Source organism: Neopsephotus bourkii, unplaced genomic scaffold (assembly GCF_033783945.1).
Source record: "Neopsephotus bourkii isolate Nb327-2 ecotype Australia unplaced genomic scaffold, CSIRO-AGI_Nbou_v1 NB_272, whole genome shotgun sequence".
Classification (NCBI taxonomy): Eukaryota; Metazoa; Chordata; class Aves; order Psittaciformes; family Psittacidae; genus Neopsephotus; species Neopsephotus bourkii.
In genome coordinates this window covers 18087299-18098740 of record NW_026900781.1, presented here as the reverse complement: position 1 = coordinate 18098740, position 11442 = coordinate 18087299, and the positions used below count along the sequence as shown (strand labels likewise).

Below are 11442 nucleotides of genomic sequence, written 5' to 3'. Positions count from 1 at the left end.
GTATTTTCACTCAAGAGAGTTTCTCCCTTTCAGGAACTACAAGGTTGCAGCCTGCAGCAGCGGTTCAGAGGTTGCCCACCCCCATTCATCCCTCAAAGCCTCCCCTAGTTGGTATCCCTCTGGCACGTCTTCGCAGGTTATCTTCTCTCCGGGGACTACCACAGCTTCTCCACCCGGCGGCATACACGGGGCGGGACCGGCAGGGCCCGGAAGTCTTTGAGTTTTATTCCTTTCTGCTGCCCCCGAACCCGAAGAACTACCTGGACGTTTCCGCCATGCCTCCGGTCCCCCTGTGGGGGCCTAAACTGCGGGGGTGTCACTCTTCGCAAGCCAGGGCGTTCACAACACCCGACATAGCAGCCATGGCAGGCTGGGGACTACGCCGGGCACTATGGGGACAGCCACGGGATCACCCGGCTCCAAGACAAGCCCCGCGAGTGACCCCTGCTGGGCAGCCCGAAGCCGCCCACCTCAGCCCCTGCGAAAGCCACCGGCACAGGATCCCGGGCAGCCACAGCGCCCCACGGAGCCCTCCTATCGCGCTCCCTGATGGCAGCGCTGCCGGGGAACTGGCACGGCCCCGTGCCCTCCTCAGCGCCGCAGTGTCCCCACGGCAGTTGCTAGCGGAATCCAGCTTGGCTAGCAACCAGTAGCAGCCGAGCCGGCGCGGAGAACAGCCAATCACAGCGGCCTCAGTGGAGCGTGCCGGCGTCGGCGGACATTTTGCAGCGGCGGCATCTACGTGAGCCGGCCGCCCGTCGAACGGGAGCGCTCCCGGGCGTTCCAGGAGGAAAGCTGACAGTTGTAGAAGGGTTTGGGTTGGAAAGCACCCCTAGTCCTTTAGTCGGGAGTGTGTATCACAAAGAGGGTATACTGCAAATATATGATCTCTGCAGAACGTCAGAATTGTGTTGCTGTTAATAGTTTTTACAATACAAGGAAATTAGAATACCTAGAAAGTTGAAGTTAGTGGCTTAATGTTTTGTACCACTATGTTCAACTCCCTATTTCAGAAACTGGTAGATTCAACACTGCTGTGCTTTTACTCTGGTAAGGCATGCAGACACACTTCTGTCCATTCATCACTGACTTGTGTCTTACAGGTGCATGACTAGAGGGAGCAGGAAAATATTTTTATCTTAAGAAATCTTAGCTCCAGAAGCAGCTGAACATTACATTTTTTCTCCCTTGACTCAGCTGAAATCAGATAGCCCAGGCATGACCGATGGGGTGAAGCTCAAATACATTTGACAGAGAAGAGTTTTCAGACCTCCCTTAGGATGGCTTCCGTCTCAAAAGGGAGCTAGACACATACTTACTAACATCCAGAAGGTAAAAGCAGCCTATTTTCCCTTCTGTCTTGACTTGGAAATTTCAGTCTGCTTTGTGAGAGACCAGTGATGAAAGATTAGGCACAGCTTTTTTTAAGCGTAGCTAGTAATATTTTTCTTCTAGCACTAAACTAATACCATCCAGCCAAACCATATAGATTGTTGTGCATTAGAGTAAAATCAACTTACTGTAAAGTCTAACTGCTGACTGCCATAAATATTAGTAAGTTTACACCCGTACAAGGTGTGGCCCCTACAACACACAGAAACTTTTCTGACAACTAACTTATAAACTACAAATCTATATTACCTCTATCACAAGCATGGAAACAGGTCATTTCACTGATCCTGTCCATTAGAAATTCCCTAGGGTACCCTGTGGAGCAACCTCCAGGACCAATTTAGGTATGGCCTTCATGCTTCAGGGTACTCTAGGCAAATAACCTTAACCACCGCTTTTGATCTAGCAATATCAGCTTTCAGTGAATGACTGGTCCATTGCATGACAATGCTCCCATGAAAACCTCATCAAATTATTCATACGTGGGGAATGAACTCATGTATGAAGAACAGCAAGTGCTCAGAAGCAATATGCCTTTTAAAAGTATATAAAAAAAAAAGCTATAAAGCATTTTTCTGTAGTATGATTTTAAACATCTTTGTATACTTGCAAATGTACGACAGATATGGAAGACAGTGTCGAATTTGTCAATTTAACTGTAGTAATAAAAATCCTACATAAAGACTGGGGGGGGGGGGAAATATGTGTTTGTTAGACATTTTGAGTCTCATCATCTCAAAAAGCACAAAAAGAAGATATAATGATCCTAAAATAACGTTTGCTCTATTTGAAACATCTGCTCCAGTCTCCACTTCTAATTCTCTTGTGTTTTCATTGTTTCCCAACATCTTAGAACGTATTACTAAAAACAATATAAAATTAGACATTTTCTAAGTTTTCAAGGCAATGGGAAGGAGGAAGAAACACAGATCTTGGCACTCATCCATAGAAATTAAAACATGCTACAGATAGCAATGTTTACCACTTAGGCAGTTTCTTTACAGCATCTTCTGCTCTCAATTCAGAACCGTTTCACAGACCTTCCACTCCCTCTAAAGACATTTCTTTGGATCCTACTGAGAACTCTAAAAGTTAGGCTTAAACAACAGTAACAGGAACAAAAAATGAAACAAAAAAGCCACCCTCAGACACTCATATTATCATTGTCTTTTGAAGAACTTTTCTCTGACAAAATGTACTAAACTGCCATAATAAAATATTAGACTCTGACTATGATGAGGGGAGGGCAGATGATTGTTTTTTAAAGGTATTTGGAAGACATTTCCAGTCTAATTTTGGGACTATTTCTCATAGGAAATGAATAGATACCGTGCACTAGTTTTGTCTGTAAGGTAAATGATTGGATTCTGCAATTGTGAAGATACTGGGTCTTTTTTATACAAGAACACTGAATAATCCAAAGCAGAAAACATGACAAAAGAAAAAAAGCATTCCAAAGAGACAATGCTATAAGCAAAATATCTAACTCAGAAAATACTTTGATTTCAACTAGCTATCTACTTTTATATAACTGTTGTTCAAGCTGTGGATCTAATTATACCCCCATATACAATGGTAAGTCAGGAACTTCAGACATAATTCCAGCCATGGTAAGAGAGAGGCACAGTAGTCATAGTTCTGTGTGCACTGTGATGTTCCTTCATATAACAGTCTGATGATATCTTTTAAGGCAAAGCTCCCATTATCACTACACTTATTCAACATACATTTCTCAAGGATAATTTTTTAACTGTGATACTCTTCCCGTAACAGTCCAAACACAGAAAAGCTCAGGGCACTCAGAGGTTCAAGACCAGTGATTGTTTTCACCATTGTATTGACATTATGTATGGGGACTGGATTCAACGAGTAAAGGCTAGTATCACCATGTAATCTTTGTGGTTCATAGAAAAAGAGGAGGTGATGATGAAAAGGATTAGTGAGCCAGCTGTATCTCCCAAGAGCTGCTGAGTGAATTCAGAGGCAATTAAAAGTATTGCACCTTTTACAAGGTATGGCCCCAAGGGCTGTAACAGAAGTGATGACAAATGGCTGTTTCAAACTGTGGGACTGAGAAGATGAGGAGATGCACGGGCTTGTGAATACGGTAGTCCCTGCTGGTTAGAGAGTGAAACAGGGATGCAGCAACTTGTCTGCCACTGTCATACTGTCCTCATTGTGAGGTGAAAAATATGAGTTTCCAACAGCTGAATGGGCTGTGTGCTCCACAGGAATGAATGAAAGTCCTTGCCTTCTTAAGAGCAAAATAACCTCAGCACCAGTGAAAAGCTTTCATAGTCTCACGTAAGTCACAACACACCTTGCAGATCCTGGCTCAAAGTACTAGACAGAATTAAAAATAATAATAAAAACATTGCGGTAAAAGTGAAAACTGCAGAAACCGTCATAACCAGATCACTGTATCCCTTTTATACTTTCCAAAATGAGATTTTCTCCCTTGCTTTAAGGGGTGATCCAAGATTTGTGCATGACAGCAACTGTGAAGAAGTGAGAGAAGATAGAAGTTAAGCCCTAAAAGAACACTGTCAAGACTTTCTCTTCTTTTATACATCAGAATGAAGGTTGTGGGTTTTTTTTTTTTTGTTGGTTTGTTTGTTTTTTTGTTTCTTTTTTTAAGGTGTGAGAGCATTATATAAGAGCCACCACCTCCTTTCCCTTGCCAACCCCCCCTATTTTCAAGTGCTCATTTTCCTTGTGGAAATCTTTTGTTCATTTGTAGTTAGTTGGCTATCCTGGGTGTCTGGGTGTGAGACTATAGGACCAAAAAAATGAAATTTGAAATCCCCCCAAACAAAACCCATCCAGATTACAAAAGCAGCAGAACTACTTGTTTTTTGTGTGTGCGCGATTCACTTCATTATGTTTGACAGCATCTAGGAGAATGAAAAATGTATCTATAAACATAGAAACAAACAGGGCTGTACATTCCAGCTGTTACTGCTGCAAATTTGTTGCCCACATTTATATCACCCTGACTCTACATGCAGCATACAGCTTCTATATGCATTCACCTTCAGTGGAAAGTTCACTTTTCCACATTACAGCAGAGGCTGAGGTAACAACATAGACTCCCTCATCACTGAAGTTCCCAGACAAGTTTCTTTTTCTTGTTCTGTGCTTCAAACTAACCCCTCTTTCCCAGAGCACTACTGTCTTAACATACTTATGTGTAACACAGATTAGACAGATTTAAATGCAGTGCAAATGGGAATAGAATAAACAAGAAACTACAGCAGAGGCGTACGAGTCTAGTAAATTCTGGAAGCAACAGGATACAGGCTAAAGTCAAAGAGGAAGGGATATTGATTTATCCAACCAATTACCATTTTCTTCTTATAAAGTTTTCTCAAATTATAGTTTTCCATTGATTAACTAGATGTTGGCAAGATGACAACGCAAACTCAGAATCAGATAGGACATGACCCTCAAAAAGTTCTGAAGGAAACAGAATGAAGTCTTCTCTGTCTGAAAGGTTTTCTGATGAATCTTCTCCGCTCGTATTCCATTTGCTTAAGGTCACTGGCACCAAGTGGCAAAGAGAGGTCAGATAATGCCATGGCTATACCCTGGCCTGCCCCAAATGCTCTATTGCCCACTAATGCCTGTATATCAGAATAGAGCAGGTACCTCAGCACCGCAGCCTTCACAGTGATAGGGGCCTGCTAGTTGCAGTGCCCGTTTTACCCAAGCTGTGCTGGCAGTGCCTCCCGCAGCATTATTTTCCCCTCCTGCAGCTTCTGTGATTCTGCAGGTCTCATGCCTTGCACCTGCAAAGCCTCATAGTGCTGTTGAGGCAGGTATGGACCCTGCTAATATATCTTTCTGTATGAGAATCTGCTTCAACATCCTACATTATGCAGCTGTCAGGCTGCCAAAAACCAGCCTATGAAATCCCTAAAGATTTGCAGGCATTTTAATGAAACAGATTTCGTTTTCATACAGTCTTCCCCCAGCCTCCCAAAAAGCTCCACCTTGTAATTTCCAAGCCATAATCTGTTGCTGAATTCCTCTTTACCCAGTATTAAATGTGTAGCTTGTTGAAACAAGGAATGAGAGCTTCAGAAGGAATTGTAGAGAATGTCAGTCATGTGGGATAACATAGGATGAACCAGTACAAGCCTACTGCAGTAGTAGATCCAGCACATTACTGGCAAAACGTGCTTTTTGTTTCAGGTCTCCTGGAAGTATTCTATCAGGTGGAAAAATCTTACTAACATAGGAATTTCATCTCACCTCCTGTCAGTCTAAATTGCTGCCTTTCCAACTCACCTCCAGACATACACTATTGCTACAAGCACAACAGCTGTAACTGGGCAGCTAAAGTTGTATACAACCTGGAGCAGAGGCATGTTAACCACGTTCTCTGACTATCCTTTTTCTCTTCCGGTGAAACAGTGAAGTTATGATTTGCATTTGGAGGTGACTTGCCCAGGCTACAGAATGCTGCATATTCACAGCCAATGCATTGTTCCTGCATGTGACTCTTCTGCTTGCCTCAAAGCAGCAGTACGTTTCGACTCCTGGAGGCCCAGCTGCATAAGCAGCACCCTGTTGATGCAGGGTCTCAAGTGAGATGGTGGTGCTTCTGAATGGGAAATACTTGCCTCCTGCAGTCACTAGGCAGCAGCAGAACCAACTATTTTTGAAGGCCCTTGTTAACCAGGCTTACTTCCTCCTCCCAAGGGCACATTCTTCCCAGAGTGCTGTACAATCGAGGTAGATGTTGGCACTATTCTGTCCATTCTCCTGTGCACCTTAGACTGTTTCCTGATATGTAAACTTCCAAACTATGAACAGATGCATGCAGGAGCTGAAGACAAATAAGGTAGTTTGAAAATATCACAAACATACATTCACAGCACTGGAAAGTGGCATGCAGACAAATATTCCAAGACAAGGTTACAAAGACCCAAGTTATTTATATGCAAAGCAAGTTGACAATTTAAGCTCACACATAAATTTTACATTATTTGGAAAGTAAGAAACAGTAAAAATCCACATTATATATTTGTAAGTAGTGGTCAGTTAGATTAGCACTACCAATAAAGCGAGCAGTTTGTATAAATTATTTGGCAGATTCTAGGTTTGACTGGTCACGCTACTTCAACTATGTTGACTTCTTTACTATTGCTCTACTTTGAATTAGCAGAGCAGCAGAATTAGAGCCTTTACCTGTTATTTCCAGTGGAAAATAACAGGAGGGTCTGATGACTATTGAGCTAAAGATACAGGCAGTAAAATACTTACGTTTTTGTCAATGGACTTCCCTAAGGCTCATATCACTGTGTGACACTTTTCCAACATTTACTATGAATTTCTATAGTATTTATTGCATCCATTCACCTGGAGTTCATTTAATTAGCAAGACACAATCTTTAAAGAGCATGATCCACTGATTCTGCTGTTCTCACTCAGTAGCAATCAACCTCTACTGCTGTATTATATTTTAAAAGTGTTTCTGCTCTTTCACTTCAAACATTTTCTGATCTCTGGATGCTTGAATGACTAGTCCTTGGGTTCTTCATGCACTTTTCTCGAATCCCAGCGAGTCCTTTTTCCTCTTGTTGCCCTACAAAACCAACACAGCAGTGTACCCAAGTACCAAGAGGTGAGGTCTTGTGTAAGCAAGTCTTTTGCTGTCAGACATGCTGCTATTTGGGCAGTCATAGCTGAACAAGATATTGCAAATCCCTCATAGGGGAGGATCTAAGTCAAGTTTCACAGTGACTGTGAATGACTACACTCTACTTCAGTATAGTTTTGCTGAATACAGAACTAAGATTAATGTATACAGACTACACTGTACCTATACCAGATTGAGGATAAGGTGACAGACTACTGCATATAAATTCACATGGATTAACACATCCAGAGACTGAACTGTATCTGAATACTTTGCTGCTGAGAAGGATACTCCCAATACAGATGATTTTTGTACTTTGGTACTTTATAACAGTTCTTTCAGTCTGCACCTTCGTGTTAAGTGTCCATAATAAATTGCAGACAATCATACTTTCACATCAGGGGCTTTGATCACTCAGAAGAACAGAATGATGACAAGCGTATGAATTTTCAGCACACCTTCAAAATGTCATGGCCCAAGTACATCCCCACTCCTGAAGGCTTGGCTGGCAGGGCTAAGGCCATTGTAGCCACACACTGACACATTCCTTCAGTGACCTGGGACATGGCCCTCCCAATACGCAGTGAATACCTCAGCCAGGACTGATTCTGTGCCCATAAAAGCAGCTTTTAGGCTGAGCCTTGATATTTGACCCCTGCCTAAGCTACATGTATGACCATATCACAGCCCTGCCTGTGCCCAGCTATGGGCCCTCTTCATCTGGACGTTGACTCAGGCTGACATCCCAGTTGGGGCTCAGTCCTGCTGCACCACTCTGGACTTGCTTAGTGATAAATGGACTGCATCTGACCCTGGTTACCTTTTCTGGGCCTGATCCTGGTCCCTGGCTCAGGGGACCAGTGGGACAGCCCTGCCAGGAGAGGCCCCTGCCCTGCCAGCCAATGTGTCCCCCTGTGGCACCCTGACTGCACAGTGGATTAAAGCAATGAAATAAAGAGGCAGCATATATAAATGGTGAATTATGACTACTACATCATCCACTGTGTGGACTGTGGATGGAAGATGAAAGTTTTAGGAACTTCTTCCTTGAGCAATACCCATTCCCCATTTTACAGCCAGTGATGCTTCCAGTGCATTCACTTGGACATGGGAATATACCTCTCTACAATGCTTGCAATTAAAAAGCAGTAAAGGGGGGGGGGGGGGAAGCTGGTCTATACCAAAGTCATGCAGAAAAGCTAAGCTCCAATATCCTGATTTATTACATTACTTTTAATACTTTCTTCTTGGGAGGGATACGTAGTACCAAGGAAGATGAATGTGTGGCCCATTAAGATCTTAAAATTAGGTGATTCTTGATTGTTTTAATCATTTATTTCTCTTTTATCCAGACGACTGACCTTCCCACAGTTTGAAGTACTTTTAGTATAAATACAAAACCAGTCAGAAGACTGTTGTTATAAATCTTCATTTCACTCTGATCTTTGCTGATGAAGACAAGCCTAGTGAAGTTACAAGTAATTGACTACTAATACCATGAATTGTCAAGTGTTTTTACTGAAGTGTGTGGAAGAGAGGGAGTATATAATTAATTCTAGAAACACATATCTTAAACTTCCTATTCTCTTCTTACTGTGAAGATTACAGCATTTGTGTTTTAAATGCTGTGTCCCATATAGTCTTCAGTAGGAGAGTACTGCATGACTACATGCCGACACAGAAACAATTTGGTTTCAGCCTTCCAGAGGTGAAACAAGTACTTCTGCAGAGTGGATTATACAAATGAATTGATTACACAGACATCTCTAAACTTGTTTACAAGAACTCCCGTCCTAAGTGACAACTCAAGCTTGAGACCAAACCCATCACTGCCTTTGAAAGCTGCTATTAAAGCCTGTGCAGTTCAGTGCAGCTGCATTAAAGCCTTTGAAGTATTAGTGGAGCCACTGAACTGACAGCAGACTAAGTCAAATTCATCTGCTCTCAGATTTACCAATGAGATGCAAGTAATTCCTGAAGCAAAGCCATATAATTCACCAGGAAAATAAACACAACCATTTCTTTACATTTCTAGGGGGCTCATATTCATTGTCCAGTTTGTATAAAGACAGAGTTTCTTCTTCCATTTCCTCTCACTTTCACCATACAAATAAGGCTAAAAAAAAAAAAAATTAGATTTTTTTTTAAACAGGGATTAGTGAATATACTTTTTTCTTTTCCTCTTCAATAAAATACACAAGGCAGTAACAGACTGTGGGTTTTATATGTATGTACATGTAAACAGACATTTCAATAGTGCACTGACAGTTACTTCATAGTGCAAGGCAAGGAGATACATGTTTCACAGTGATTAGGAAACTTTGCCTATGGAGGGAGAATGAAATAGTTTCTCATGCTGGCATTAAGCTGCAAAGAAGTCTTTCTGCCACAGGAATTTGCGGAACAGTGGATATAAAAAAAAAAAAAAAGAAAAAGTCAGTTTTCAGGCTTGGATTTTTTTTTTTTGCCCCAGAAGTAACCTTTTCTTACAGAAAGCAAAAATTCTTTGTGAAAAAATAACCTCTGTAGAAAACTTATTTTTCTGTCAAAACCAGCTGTCTTTGTGACAAGGCATCACATACACAAAAAGGCCTGTAAAGTTTAAAACCCTCATAATATAATACAGAATATATCTTTATACATAATATAACTGAATAAGCTAGATGCATAGTTGTTTTTGACAGCAGAATATCTTAAGAGTAACAGACCAATGTCACACAGTAGTCTTGTGTGACAATACTGACTGCTTGGGCAGTACTTTGAAGTTAAGGCTTACAGAACTTGACCTTGATGTCACAATTAGATCATATTTTTTGCATGAAATTAGGCCCTTACATCATAATGAGAAAAACTGTACTACTTCGAATGGTTTTTTTCGGTTAGACGTTAACTCTGCAGGGGCTTATTCTCATTGCTTCTAACTCTCATCTCTTCACAAAACAACAGCTAATATTTGAGAAGTATTATTTCTTCAGCACTCATTACAGTAAGTTTTCTTTTTTTACGAAAGGAAGTAATTTTCCTTCAATTAAGGCTAGCAGTCATACATTTCCCTCCCAACAATGGTCAGTTCAGTGAGTTCCCATTTAGCCTTTTATTCCCAGTATCAGAATTCACTTCACAACTATGTAATCAGCCTTTCAGAACAGCGATAAAGCCACGCTTCTATTAGTACCTCCATATGAGAAAAAAAAAAAAAAGAGTAGGGTATGAACAGCAGCTAGGAAATAGATTTGCCTTTTATCAAAGCATTATTTCAGAAAACGGATGGCTGGAGTTATTCCCCACTTGTCTGGATATACTGATTTGCCTTACCTCCATTTTTCAAAATGTTAACATTTCAGATACGATATTTCCTTCTGACTTCAGACATGAATTTCAGTAACGCTGAGAACACCATCTCATAAAGACATGGTCAGAGCTGGTGTTAAGCACAGGCAAGAAGGAGGTGGGAAGAGAGCTGCTGAGTGTGTTTCCCTCTCCTGCACATCTTCTCAAAGATCAGAGTCATACAACAGTTTCAGTTGGAAAAGGACATTTAAAGATAGTCTAGTCCAACCCACCTCCCTGCAATAAGCAGGGACATCTTCAATTAGATCAGGTTGTTCAGAGCAACATGTATTGATAGTGGAGTTGTCCTGACTCAGGTGCAGGACCTTGCACTTGGCCTGGTTGAAACTGATGATGTTCATATGGGCCCACTTCTTAAGCTTGTCCAGGTTCCTCTGGATAGCATCCTTTCCCTCGGGCATATCAACTCTATCACTCAGCTTCATGTCACCTGCAAACTTGCATGGAGTGCACTTGATCACATTGTCTGTTATTGACGACAATATTAAACAGTACTGGTCCCCGTACAGACCCCTGTGGGATACCACTTCTCACTGATCTCAATCTGGACATTGAGCCATTGACCCCTACTCTGGATACAACCATCCAGCCAATTCTTCTTATGTCATGTCTCAGCTTGGATACAACCATCCAGCCAATTCTTCTTATGTCATGTCTCAGCTTCTACTCTTCCTCTTTAATACAACTTTCTCCTTATCTTGTGTTTCTCAAGTTCATCCTCAAGTGCGTGCAACCACAGTCTTAGTTTCTGCACCCCAGTACTGACCTACTTTGTGATGCTTTTTAGATCCTACTAAGAACAGAGATCTGTTAGATCTACTAGTTTAGATCTACTAAGAACAGAGAATCCTCACATCTCCCCAAGATAAATGCTGAGCCTCTGAATGAAAAACTATTTCTAGATCTCGGTGACAAGATCAGGAATTTTATGATTTTACAATTCTATCACTACCCTAAGCAGTATAGTTTTCTTTATAACAATGCATACTCTCAGAAGCACAAATACTGATGTTTAAAATAAAGGTGATATTAAGAGGAAATTTAAAAATATTCAT

At 41.4% G+C, this 11442-nt stretch overlaps 1 long non-coding RNA gene across 1 annotated transcript; it reads left to right on the top strand.

Moving 5' to 3' along the window:
- Nucleotides 1-899: 899 nt before the first annotated feature.
- Nucleotides 900-3977, top strand: LOC133208408 (uncharacterized). Its single transcript, XR_009724367.1, has 2 exons — nucleotides 900-1050; nucleotides 3861-3977. It is a non-coding gene; the product is annotated as an uncharacterized LOC133208408 (long non-coding RNA).
- Nucleotides 3978-11442: the final 7465 nt, after the last annotated feature.